We start from the raw sequence: 13,089 nt of genomic DNA, 5'->3' as shown, positions 1-13,089 counted from the left end.
GGGGGGCAGCTCTCCTCCATGAGACAAAGAATAAAGAACACCACACATCTGTTCTGTTTTTCTGGGTATTTTGGGGGGTATTTCTTTTTTTTTTTTCCTGAAGATCCAAGGCAGAATTTCAAAGCAAATTCCAAGTTTTATTTTGCTGCCTTTGTTTCCACAGCATCTCTGCGGGCGCAGCTCTCTGCACTGCTCATAGAGCCGTCCAACAGTCTGCATGGCAAACGCAGACCCAAGGTGCTGGGATGGGCTATGTGCTGGTAATGCATTTATTTGGTAGATGGCATTGTTGTCGCTCCAAGCAAGCTGTAGAATCAGTGGAATATTTGTCATCTGCATGTTTTTCCCTTTGCATTTCAGGCTTGGCAGGGGCAAGGCAGGTGGTGGTGGTCCTGTGATACTGGACAGCCATTGTTATCCTCCTTGGTTTTCATGGCTCAGCTGATGCTGTGTGGGTAATGCCTCACATTTGCTCTGTGCACAGCACAATGTGGTCCTGTAAGCTGAAAGACATGGAAGAAAACAAAGTCCTGTCCTTCTTGCAGCTTCTGCCACAAGGTGAGAATCTCAAACCAACATTCAGCCTCCAACAGATGCTATTCAGGTGAGTGAAACATGCTCCCCAGGGCCATCATGGTGGACACAGTCATGAAATAGAATCACTGAGGCTGGAAAAGCCCCATGAGATGCCCAAGCCCATCCCACCCCATCATCCCTGCTGGCCATGTCCCTCAGTGCCTCATCGCTGTGCTTCTGGAACACCTTCTGGGTGACCCCAGGTCTGTTCCTAAGGATTTCTGCTGGTGTGTCATAGAACATCTTTATTCTTGTTGAGTAATCCAGGCCAAGTGTAGATTTACCCTGGATGTATGGGGCAGCTGGCAGGCATTGATGGGGGGCAGCAACGTGCTTGTGGAGGAGGAAAAGTGGCTCTTTGTGTTGCCAAAAATCTGTATTTTGTGCTGTTAAAGCTGCTCTGTACTTTTTCCAAGTGAAGTATATGAAAATCCTGCTCAAATGATGCGTGAGTTTCTTATGAACTGGGCTGAGAGCCGATAAATTGCTGTGTTTAATTAAATACCTCGATTTACTGAACTTGAGGTGAAGCCAAGCATGGCGAGCAAGGCTGCTTTTATGAATTATAAGAAGACAAGAAAGCCAACAATGAGCCATAAAATATTGTAGGACCAAAACAACAACAAAAATAGGGGGTGGGGTGGGATTTGATTGCTCTTCTTTTTTAACAGAATCCCACCCCTGCTTTGGTTTAGTGCAAGGGGGGGGATAAAGGGAAAGATGCTGGGTTGGTGCAGGGGAGATGATGCTGGCCCTGGGGGCTGCCTGCTCATGCATGGCCACTCCAATGGCTTTGCACCATCCCTTGTCGCAGTGCTGAACCAACCCACGGCCTCAGGGGAGCAGGGCTGGGCTGATTTACCTGCACAGCGCCTCAGTGTGTGAGAGCATAACTCTTCTGCACACCACGCAGCGCCTTTGTACTTCATTGCACTTTAAATAGCACAGCAGAGCAGAGAAATAATTATTCTTGTAGGTTGGCTGGGGCTGATTCTAAATTTGCACGAGCAGCGCTGCTCGGGGACTTTTGGTGCTTGAGTCAGCGATCCTCTGACTTTGTGACTTCAGAAAGGGACAAGCCTTTGCCTCTTCCTTTTTTTTTCTCTTTAGAATGCATAATGACAAAGATACAAATCTGTGGCAGCCCTGAGGCATAGATAGCCGTAGTGCAGCCGGGCTTGCTCTGCCACCCATGGCCCACGAGAGGTCTTCACTGCTTTCTTTCCATCTGTGAACTTGCTCCAGCAGGAAACAAACCAGTGCCTCCTCCCCATCCTTACTGGGAAGCACTGGGAGCATCGCTATGGGGCAGCCCATTGTAGTGCTGTGGGGTTTGCTGCTGTGATGCTCCTGCTGTATTTAGGGCCTAACATCTTTCTGCAGAGCATCTCCTGTGCCGTCCCCATGGTGTCTGCATGTCATGCCTTGCACCAACATGTGGGTGATGCAGAATGTGGCGAGCCCAGCAAACACAGGGATGGGAATATGGGATATTGCCCACAAATAGAGGAGGAGAGGGGGAAGGAAAGGAGAAGCAGGAGTTGGAGGGCAGGTATGGGTGGTATGGGAGTAGGAGCAAATAGAAACAGCCCACGGTGCAGAGCTGGGCCTGGGGAACAGCTGTCCCTCTGGATGCTCACGAGTTAACCAGGCAGGCCTGTGGCTCCAGGAAGGAGCAGAGCCCGCTGGTGCCAGCAGAAAGCTGTGAAAACATCGAGCAGAGTGTTTACATGGCTTTTCTTTCTTTTTATTTCGAGATGCTCTGATTACAAGCCAGACTTTTAAAGACAGGAAGTGCCCAGCAGATGAGCGTATCAATCACTGCCTTTATAAGCTTTTGAAGATTCTGCAAATCATTTTATGGCTCAGATAGCAGCCTTCCTGCAAAGGCAATAAACCTGGCAATGAGTCAGGCTGAGGACGTGTGCTCTGCCCAAGGGCTCAGTGCTTTGCCTCTCCAGGTCGCTTCTGTGGGGTGACTGCTCTTCTTTTTGCATGGCTGCACTGGGAATGGGTAGACGGAGCAAAAGGAGGCACGTCCCCATCCGTGCTGTGCTCCTTTGGGAGTGAGTCCTGTGCGTGGGGAGGATGCACAAAGCCAAATAAACCGTGTGAGCTGAGCGGGTCCTCAGCCTGGAGGTGCAGCGCTTCCCAGGACAACCACGTCTACAACTGCACACAAAACTCCTTTTAAGATAAGATGCAACTATCTGGAGACTTTCCTATCTGCGGGCATTAGGAGAGTCTGGGCTGCAGTCTCTGATGCCTCTGTGATGGTGCACGTCCTCTCCTCCACACCAATCCCTATGGGGGGAAGCTCTGCTGGGGTTGCAGCCCATCCCATTGTTGGGCCAGGACTCAGAGCCGGCCTCACCAACCTTACACAGATCCAAAGCACAATTGCTCCTTGATACTTACAGACGGTGCAGCCAAATAAACCTCCCGCTCCTTCCCTCTTCCCGGTGCCATTACTGCCTCCTGCCCCATAACTCGCAGCCATGAGTGAGTCAAATTCCATTTTATAGTGAGTGTGCAAAGTGAGCTGTAGCTGGGGAGCAGTTCGGTGCGTGCCGTCCCTCCCCAGCCTGACAACCAGCGTTACTGCCCAGCAGGGAATAGCCTGATCGCTCGTTTACGGCTGCAATCATCTCTCTGTTACAGCATTAGAAAGGAATGAGCACCAAAAGCCATTATAATTAAGATCTCTCCGGAGCTGACAGTAGAAATAGATGGCATGTGGAGCTGGAGCTCCGTGGCTCAGCTGTTTCTTTTCGAGCTGTCACTGGAAAATTACAGAGGCTGACAATCATATTCTGAGCTCAGCCGTGCTGAGCAGCACACATCCAGCACAGCACCAGGCACTGCCATGGGCTCAGCCCTCCAAACCCAAGGGCTTGCAGCACTGGGCCACCTGCATAGTGCTCAGGTTGGTGTTCACCCCACTTAGTGTCCCCTGCTGTGGAGAGTGTTTATGCAGAATGGCTTCATGAGAAAGGACATGAAGAGATTCCACTAGTTAAATTGTAAAAGAATGAATGTGATTAAAGACAAAGACGGTCTATTCTAGGGACGGTCACGGGCTAAGCAGCTGTGGGGAAATCAGTATGTGAAAAGACAGGGTATGTAGCTAAAGATGAAATATGTATCTAGAAGCAAGGACGGCCTAAGGGAAAAGCAAGATGTGTAGCAAGGTGTAGACAAAGCTGCAAAGAAAAAGTATCTATAAGACTAACCACAAAGGTCAGATGAAGTAATGTCTAATTCACCAATCCTGAGCTTAACTTTTGCAATATGCATGAACTTATTACTGATTGTATAAATGAGATGCTGTAACACCTAATAAACGAGGCTTGTTGACCATGATAGCATGAGACTTGTCTCCCGCGGTTACTTCCAACAAATGGTGACCCCGACGTGATAACGAAAAAAGGGGTGCCACGGGTGAAGAACTGCGTTGGGTTCGGGTCCGGATTTCACAGCCCGACGGACGACGAAAGAGCTAAAATTGGAGCTCCGCGTCTCGAGTGACCACACAGGTGGGCTCGACCGACACGTGCTGCCGAAGCCTGGAGGGCTGCAACGGTACCGACGTGAGTAAAAATGGACAGGCAAGCAGCATATGATTTATTTTCCGCTTTTCTTAGGCGGAGACAGTTTAAGGGGGTAGACTTGGAAAAGGAACTCCCTAAGTTATTAGTGTATGGTTATGCTAAAGGGTTATTTCAGAATCCGCATTTAGTGCATGATCTTGATGAGTGGTGTAAATTTGGAGATGCAATTTTTCAGGGAATGATAGATGGGGAGAAAATGGCTAAAAAATGCGGGAAGTGGTGGCGTGTGGTTTATAATGATTTGTTGCAATATCAGGCAGAAAAGGAAGCGGTAGAGCAAGCTAGTGCTGCGCAGGGGAGGAATAAGAATTATAATGAATGGTCAGATTGCCCGGGGCCCCCTGCAGTGTCCACCGTAAAGTTGCCGCCGGCCGCCGAGCCTGAGTTGCCAGTGGCTGTGGAGCCGAGTGCCCCGTCTCCGTCTCCCTGCACGTCTGTATCAGACGAGCCGCCTGCATCGACCATGGCGCTACAGCCGGCCCCCTCGACCCCCCTTTGCAATGAGCCGCTCCCTGGGGCACAGAGTGACCTGGCGGAGGCCGTCGCGCGGGAGCGGGGGGGGGCTTGGGCTGCGCTGGCGCGGGCTTGTTTAGAGGCGGGAGACGGTGAGGCGTTGGAAGCGGTGCGACAGGCGGTGCTGTCGGTGGGGTATTCGCCTAATGCTGCAGGCGGGACACAGGCTGCTATCAGTGCTTTAGATTGGAAGTTGTTGTTACAATTGCGGTCTACGGTCAGTCAGTTTGGAGTAAAAAGTGAGCCAGCGATACAGATACTGGATTATATCTGGAGTACTCAGGTTTTGTTGCCATCTGATTGTCAGGCTATAGCTAGGTTGATTTTTTCGCAGCACGAACAATTGCTATTTAATGCTTATTGGGAAGAGATGTGCCAACAGAGAGTTGTGATAGTTAGGCAGCCCGGAGATCCCTTGTATAATGTCACCGTTGAAGAACTTTTAGGGGTGGGTCCTTTCATCCGGACGGAGGCCCAGGCTTTATTAGGACCAGTTAAATGTAGGGAGTCAATGCATCTAGTCATGCAGGCTATGGATAAGATCAAGGCACCAGGTGGGTTGTTGTCTTATATGGGAATCCAGCAGGGAAGAAATGAGGATTTTGGAGCGTTTCTAGATAAGGTAGCTGGAGCCATAGAGAAGGCTGGAGTACCAGAGTACATGAGGGAAATAATGCTAAAACATTGTGCACTTCAGAATTGTAATGCTACAGCTCGTGGCATTCTAAGTACTTTGAGGAGTAACTGGACAATAGAGGAGGCGTTAGACAGACTATCGAGCGTGCCCACGGGGGCTCAGGCTTTCATAGTTGAGGCTATTAAAGAGCTAGGGTCAGGATTAAAGGCACAGGCTGAGGCTTCTCAGAATCAAGTGTTAGCAGCCCTTGCACCCCTCCAAGCTGCAGTCGCTACAAGCCCACGCTCGCAGATCAGCTCCCTCATGAAATGTTTTCGTTGTGAAAAAACTGGCCACATCCGTCACGAGTGCCAAGCCGCTGGGATTTGGTGCAGCAAGTGTCAATCCAACGCCCACAACGCTGCTGTATGCTATAGGAAGTCGGGAAACGTGAGAAGCAGCGCACGAAAGAACAGCGGCCGCGCTCCGATACAAGCTGCCGTTCCCAGCCAGCGGCCGCCTGCCCCCCCGCACACGTCGCTCGTCGCGTTGTCGGTCTCTACAGCACCCCCGCCCTCTGCTTCGCCCACGTCGTTCTCTGCACCTCGCCATGCCACCCCTCCCTCGTCCTGCGCGGCTGTGTCTCTGCAGCCCGTGTGTAACGTGGTTAAAGACACGGATGGACTGAAACCAGGGGATTGTTGTGGCCCAGGTCCTGTAGATCCAGAAAGCGAATCGGACGCATTTTCTCTTGATACTTTGTTTGGAGCAGGAATGACAAATTTCCCTACAGCGTACTGTGATGTCTTAGAGCATTGCAGAGAAGAAACAATATTAAGGGGTGATGCTGACATGTTGCAAACCTTTCCTAATCAGGTCCCCCATTTGGAATCCCTGCCTTATGAGTCAGTGAAGGAGCTAAGGGAGTCAGTGAGAACATACAGAGTTCAGTCAGCCTTTACATACAATCTTTTGGTTACAAACAGTGACACTTACGCTATGACCCCTCACGATTGGAAAACTGTGTTAAGAATGATCCTCTCTCCTATGCAATATGCTGTGTTTATGATTGAATACCGGCTACATAATTTGACTGATACCTCTTTGCCTCAGACTCGGACAAATCCCTGTGACACAGCACCTCTTCAACTGTGTCAGACAAATGTCACTCACATTCCTGAATTTGGCCGTCTAAAATATGCACATGTAACAATAGATATTCATTCTTCTTACATATTTGCCACAGCACATACAGGTGAATGCAGTCATGACACCCGTAAACACTGGTTATCTGCTTATGCTGCTATGGGAATCCCACATACTACAAAAACAGATAATGGGCCTGCATATACCTCTAAGGCCACTCAAACTTTCCTCCAAGAAGGGTGTGTTAAACATACTACAGCCATTGCTCATTCTCCCACTGGACAAGCTATCACTGATCACTTTTATCAAACACTGAAATCCATTCTTATTATTAAACAAAAAAGGGGGAATATGGGAGACACACTACAAGAAATATTATGCAAGGTTTTGCTTGTGCTTGTGATGAAGCTTTTGAATCGTGTTCATAGAGATACAGCTTATGTGGATCGTCATTTTGAGGCTTCCCCGGTGCTAAAGGAACAGCCTATGGTTAATGTTTGGAATATGGCCACAGGACTTTGGGACTGTCCTCTACCACTGACAACTTGGGGTTGTGAATATGTGAATATGAATATGAATATGAATATTTCCACAGGGACTGGCCCTGTGTGGGTTCCAGCATGATATGTTCGGTCTCATCTGAAGGCAGAAAATAGCATCCAGCCTTTATAGTAATTGTAATTGTGTGTTTCTTACTTAGTGGTATTGCTTTGTAACTTGCTGTGTTATAGATAATATTAGTAATAGTTTGACGTAGTGTGTGATTTTCTGTTTTACCAATGCAGTCTCAAGATTTAGAGTTGAAGGCATTAGCTAGGATGTTGTGTGCTTCTTCTATTTTAGTAATAGATCAGATGTGTATTAAACAGGATTTGAAGTAATCAATGCTAGAATCTACTGGAATAGCTCTTTTAATGTTTTAGTACTGTTTGGTTATGATGTTATTAGCCTATTAATTAGCTTTTCTTAATTTGCAAAGACAAAACCTGGAAAGGAATTCTAGTCAAAGAGTATCATATAACGGATACCTATTTTACATCCAATTAATTGGGATCTGAAAATATAACCATGCATCATTTTAGACAAAAGTGCACGTTAATAGAACTAAATTTGATAGTTTATTCTGTTTTCCAAGCAGGTGTTCCACTTGGGCTCTATATCACGCACTGGCCATGCGGATATGGTGTACAACTGGAAGAAATCCTTCAGACCCTGAATGCAGGAGAGAATCTGTGATGGATGAGAGAGGAAATGTGCACCTTGAAGCAGGGGACGCCCTGCTGGCACTACCTGTCGCATCCACCACCAACATGGCTTGCTGTTTCTCAAGGGTCAATAAGTATTAATGCCCCTAGTGATACTCTAGTACATTTGTCCTCTAAAATTGGTTCTATTTGACATGCTACTTCATAAAATTGCACAATCATTAATCAATTATTAGCCCGGATAACTCAGTTGGTAGAGCATGGTTATGAACATCTTAAAAGCATTTATTGCACAAATTTTAGTGGTCATTAAAATCAATATATCAGAGTATATGAAAATTGAAGACTTTTCCTGATCAGTTACAGATTAACACAATGGAACCCTCACGGATTTATTTTTAGGTTGAAGAAACTTAGGTTGCAGTACAAACATGTTTGTTCTTTTTAGTAGGTTTAACAGTAATGTTGTTATGTTGTATTTGACTTGTCTCTTTTTTCACTTTTAGAGTATTGTCAATCGAGGTCTTGATTGAGTTATAATAGTTACGTTATTAATATAAGTAGTGTTGTTACTCTATAGGCAGAATCTTGGAATTGTTGTAATACAAGAAGAATTCTACGGAGCAGCAGCCATGGATCGAGATAAGGAGTTCACAGAGCAGCAGCTATGGAGCAGGATAAAACTACATGAGAACTAATTGAACAATTGAACTGAATTGCTTGTTAAATATGATTAATCGGTCATTGAACTGAGCCTTTTCATTTTAAAAGAAAACGGGGGAAATGTGGAGAGTGTTTATGCAGAATGGCTTCATGAGAAAGGACATGAAGAGATTCCACTAGTTAAATTGTAAAAGAATGAATGTGATTAAAGACAAAGACGGTCTATTCTAGGGACGGTCACGGGCTAAGCAGCTGTGGGGAAATCAGTATGTGAAAAGACAGGGTATGTAGCTAAAGATGAAATATGTATCTAGAAGCAAGGACGGCCTAAGGGAAAAGCAAGATGTGTAGCAAGGTGTAGACAAAGCTGCAAAGAAAAAGTATCTATAAGACTAACCACAAAGGTCAGATGAAGTAATGTCTAATTCACCAATCCTGAGCTTAACTTTTGCAATATGCATGAACTTATTACTGATTGTATAAATGAGATGCTGTAACACCTAATAAACGAGGCTTGTTGACCATGATAGCATGAGACTTGTCTCCCGCGGTTACTTCCAACACCCTGCTGATGTAAAGGAGCACCCAAAGTGGTTTCAGGGCTGTACAGAGCTCCCATGCCAGGACAGGAGCTGTGGGCTGCTGTGGGTGGGTGATCTGGTGCTCAGCTGGGAGGGGAGGTCAAGGCTTTGTGTCCACATTTAAACCTGGGCTGCCATCTGTTTCCTGATGCTGACAGCCCGCAATCACTGCTGGCCTCTCCCCGTGCACAGAGGTGCTCACAGAGCCCAAAATGTTGGAGATATTTAGGGCAGCAGCCAAGGAGCACTGCACAGCGCTGTGGGTTTTTACACCTCGGGAAGTGTTGCCCAACAGAATTGAAACAGCAGCTGATGGTTTCCCAATTATTGCTTAATAACGAGCAGCTCCTCCCCTGCCCACAGACAGCAAACAGCACGCAGCGCTGCGGTGATGGAGCTGCTGAGCAACGCCTGCTGCACCCTCCTGCTTTTCTCCTATCTCCAAGCTGGGGAGATCCTCACTGTTCTGCTGTGAGTTTCACCTTCTCTTTGCCCATTAAGAGACCCTCTGAGCTCAGCAGGACGTTGGGATGGGGCTCTTGCTGCTCTGTGCATGGCAGCAGCTGAAGGCCCGCACTCGCTGTCTGCATTTTTTGCTGACGGTCGGCATCAAAGCTATTCCTTTTAAATGTCTGATGCTGGATCTCATTGCAGGAGGCTGTGTTGGGTTACTCCTTGCCACATACCGCTGCGAGAGGCTGTGTTATTTAAAGAACCAGCGCTTAGCAAACCTCACTCCCTCACTCTGTTGGATAATGTGCTATAAGCACGAGTGGCCTTGCTTTTCTTTTCAATGGCTGTGTTTTTAAAGGCACCCAGATTAAAAACCAATTTGCAGGAAAGAGATGCATCGCCTCTGGGGTTTGCTGCTGGGTGACTCCCAGCATGGCAGTGGGCATGAGCTGGTTTGCATCTGGACATGGGAGTCTGGATCTATGCAGGTATTCTGGGGCAGGTTGGGATTCCATGCAAACCTTTGGGCCTGCAAAGAGTTGGGGTTTTGGAGAAGCTCCCTCTGCCTCAATGCAAAAAGCTCTGGAGCCACTCTGCCCATTCCCACCATCCAACGTCAGCAAAAGCTTCCTTCAAAGCTGCAAATGAATTATTGATGCAATTATTCATCCTCATTTAAATGTCTGTTTAGTGGCATTTAAAGAACGGTGCTCAGAATATGTCAACTGTTTACACAATAATTTGGATTCTGATCTTTATACCTCTGTTTTCTCCCACACAAATAATTGGAACTCATCCATTCTAAGTGACAATTGCAGATAAGCATCGCTCTTTCTTTTTTTTTTTTCCCTGTTGCACATGTGCATTATCTAAATATATTAAAACACTCCATTTTAATTTCATTTGAATGATTAATCAGTTACTTGGCTGTAATTGTTTATGTTAAGACATCTCGGATTAGAAAACAGATCAGGGAGACAATTAGGAGAGCAAGCGCTGTGAAATCGCTGTCGATGGCTGCGTGTGAGCAGCTGAGGATGCAGCACTGAGCTGCAGAGCTGTGATGTTCTGCTGTGGGGTCTCAGTGTGGAACTGGGAGCTCAGGCTGGGGCTGGTTTTGGGGGCTGTGTGGGATGGATGTTGCTGCTCCCATAGGGATGCAATGGGGGCCAAGGCTGGGGTTAACATGGGGACCTGGTTTTATACTAAGCTGCAGAAAAGGGGAAACACTGGAAAAACCCCACAAGGAGAGGAGAATAGAAGGGGTCCAGGCTGTACGTGGTGCTGCTCTGCAGCCAGTGTGTTTTGCCCAACCACATTGGTGGGGCTGCAGCAGGATGCACCCATCCCCACATCCCTCCCTGCAGGTTCTCATTGATCATCCCACAGTATTAATTACCCCTGGGATTCTCCACTTACCCAAAGCAGCTGCAGCTCCGCTCCTCCCATTGGGCTTCACTCTGGTTCATGCCCAGGCAGGAGGGAGTTGGGCTCTAACATCACAGCTCGGATCCTGACCACCCGGGCACAAAGCTTGCTGGCAGCGAGGCGATGACAAGTGGCTCTGACCCATGTTGGCATCGCTCCTGTGCCACCCCCAGCCCAGCTGACCCCCCCGTACCTCCCCCCCCCCATGTTGGGACAGAGGCTCTCCCAGGCTGTCCCCATCGTGGAGGAGTGGTTTGGCACTGCCCTGGGTGAAAATGCGGCATAAGGAGCCAGAACAGGCGCTGGCCGGAGGGAGCTGGGTGGCAGCCAGGGGCTTGGCCCCATCCCCAACAGCGGGAGGTCTGCTTTTAAATGTGTGCTTTACAGAGAAAGCACTTCAGACAGCCTGCAATGAGCTGTCAGCCCAGGCTGTACCCCCCACCCTGCAGAACCTGGGGTGCTTTGCTTCAATCCCAGACTCCTGGCTGGTGATGGACTGCAGTGCTTGGACACGCAGCCCTGCTGCTTCACTGCAATTTGTATCTCTGGCTTCAAGGAGGAATGCTGGAGCTGCCCCAATGCTTCTTGTTGTCAAAGTGCCTCAGCACTTTCTGGGTTCTTTGGCTCAGGAGAAAAATCAGGTTTTTATTTCGCTGATCGTTACTAGAATCAATGCAAGCAGGGTTTGTAAACCGGCAGCAGAGCAGAGTGGCCACCTGCACTCATGCAGCCATCTGCACCACCGCTGCATTGGTGTGGTTACAAAAGCCTGCTGGCTGTGGTGAGAAGGGTGCATGGCTTGAAGGCTGCAGCAGGACAAAGCAGTTTGGCAAAACCTGCAGATGAGAAGCAGCGGTGCAGCCCTGAGCTGTGCACCCAGCTGCGCCTGCTGCTCACTGCTGAGCAAAGTGCAGGTGGCTGCTGATGGAGGATCCCAAAACCACCCAATATCCCCCATTGGAAAGGATGCACCAGGGCTGCCACACACCCATCCTACAGCCAGATGCTGCTGTGATGCACGGAGCTCGTTCTCCATCACCAGCAGCTCCAGCAAAGTCGGCTGTAATGAAAAACCAATATTTCCCACAATCCCCTCCATAATGATTTTAGCACATTGATGAGCTGGGAGCTGCACGCCGTGGGGCCGGCTGCGAGCAGAGGGGTGCAATGAGAGCCGACAGCAGGTCCCACATTCCTGTTTGCTAACAGAGAGCTCAGCACAACAACTGCTGCACCGCTCCGCCATGCACAGCCATGCACGCTTCTTGCAGTCCCGCTGCACCCACCAGCATTGCCTTACAAAAAGCCAGCAGCATCCATCAGCACTGTGCTCAGCAGAAGGGAGCAGTGCTCTGAAGGCTCCCTAAGCAAACCCACAACCCACCCCTGGCAGCAGTTTTCACCACTGTCCCCACATCAGCTGCAGGAGGTTCGTACACAGACAGCTTTTGTTCTGCTCCTGGAGAGATCCCCCACCCCCTTCGAAGCCACTCCATCTCTTGTATGTGATTATTATTCCTTTTTTTGGACTCCACTAAGGGGAAAAACATCTTTCATTTGTCCTAATTTAACGCTGTTAATGAGATTGATGCTGCAGGCTGCCCAGAACATCAGCAAGACGTGTGGGTCGAGCACCCTCCATTAACAGCAGCACCCAGCCTGTAGCTGTGACCCTGCTATCAGGGGGCAGGCCCTTTGGCAGCAGCACAGCGTTTTACCAGCCCTGTTCTCACCCGGTTTTCATTTTCTTTCCTATTTTTGCAGCTCTGCTCCATTAATCTTCTTCCTGGCATCAGTTCTCTGAAGCCTCAGTATGTAATGCATTCAGCAACCCTGTGAGTTTGCTTTTTATTTCTCCTTCTCCCCTAGGTCTCGTTGGCTTTGTAACAAGGCACAGAACGACCTGATGATGGGAAGGATGTACAGATGCTTCTCAGTTTGGCACTGTGAGGCTCTGAACGCTCACCTCACACTGCTGACTCTGCCCCCAGGTGCTCCCCCATTGGCAGGAGAGATGCTGCTGCTCCTGTCACAGCTGTCCCCTTATGGCTGCAGAACCCTTACTCGGGTCTCCTGATACCCAAGGCTGGTCCAGGTGCTCCTGGAGCCCAGCCAGCTGTGATAAATCTCCTTAATTGCAGCTCATTGTAATTATGCTTTATATGGAGCTGATGCTATTATTGCTGGGAGCTGTGGCCTAATGAATGCTATGCAGGAGGTCTCTAGCCCTCCTTGGGAGCTGAGGGTACTGAGTGGGAGCTCCAGGCCTTGCTGGGGTTGATGGAGCTGGCTTGCAG

The 13,089-nt window shown here is 48.6% G+C and overlaps 1 protein-coding gene and 1 long non-coding RNA gene across 3 annotated transcripts in view; one reads left to right on the top strand and one right to left on the bottom strand.

The window, feature by feature from the left end:
- The window catches only part of LOC107318996 (uncharacterized), a 50,547-nt gene extending 50,048 nt beyond the window's left edge, over window positions 1-499 (top strand). For both annotated transcript variants that reach the window (XR_014934244.1, XM_085515174.1), the window contains one exon: window positions 361-499. The gene's annotated coding sequence lies outside the window, so the exon portion shown is untranslated. The remainder of the gene's footprint in view (window positions 1-360) is intronic.
- On the bottom strand, window positions 117-11,105 carry LOC146758428 (uncharacterized). The gene is made up of 2 exons (XR_014934246.1): window positions 10,784-11,105; window positions 117-503 (listed from the first exon to the last, which is right to left on the bottom strand). It is a non-coding gene; the product is annotated as an uncharacterized LOC146758428 (long non-coding RNA).
- Between the last annotated feature and the right edge of the window lie 1,984 nt (window positions 11,106-13,089).

Source organism: Coturnix japonica, chromosome 14 (genome assembly GCF_054131305.1).
Source record: "Coturnix japonica strain WE chromosome 14, WE-NBRP24, whole genome shotgun sequence".
NCBI classification, from domain to species: domain Eukaryota; kingdom Metazoa; phylum Chordata; class Aves; order Galliformes; family Phasianidae; genus Coturnix; species Coturnix japonica.
Note: the sequence above shows the minus strand (reverse complement) of the source record. Positions and strands in the feature narration are given on the sequence as shown.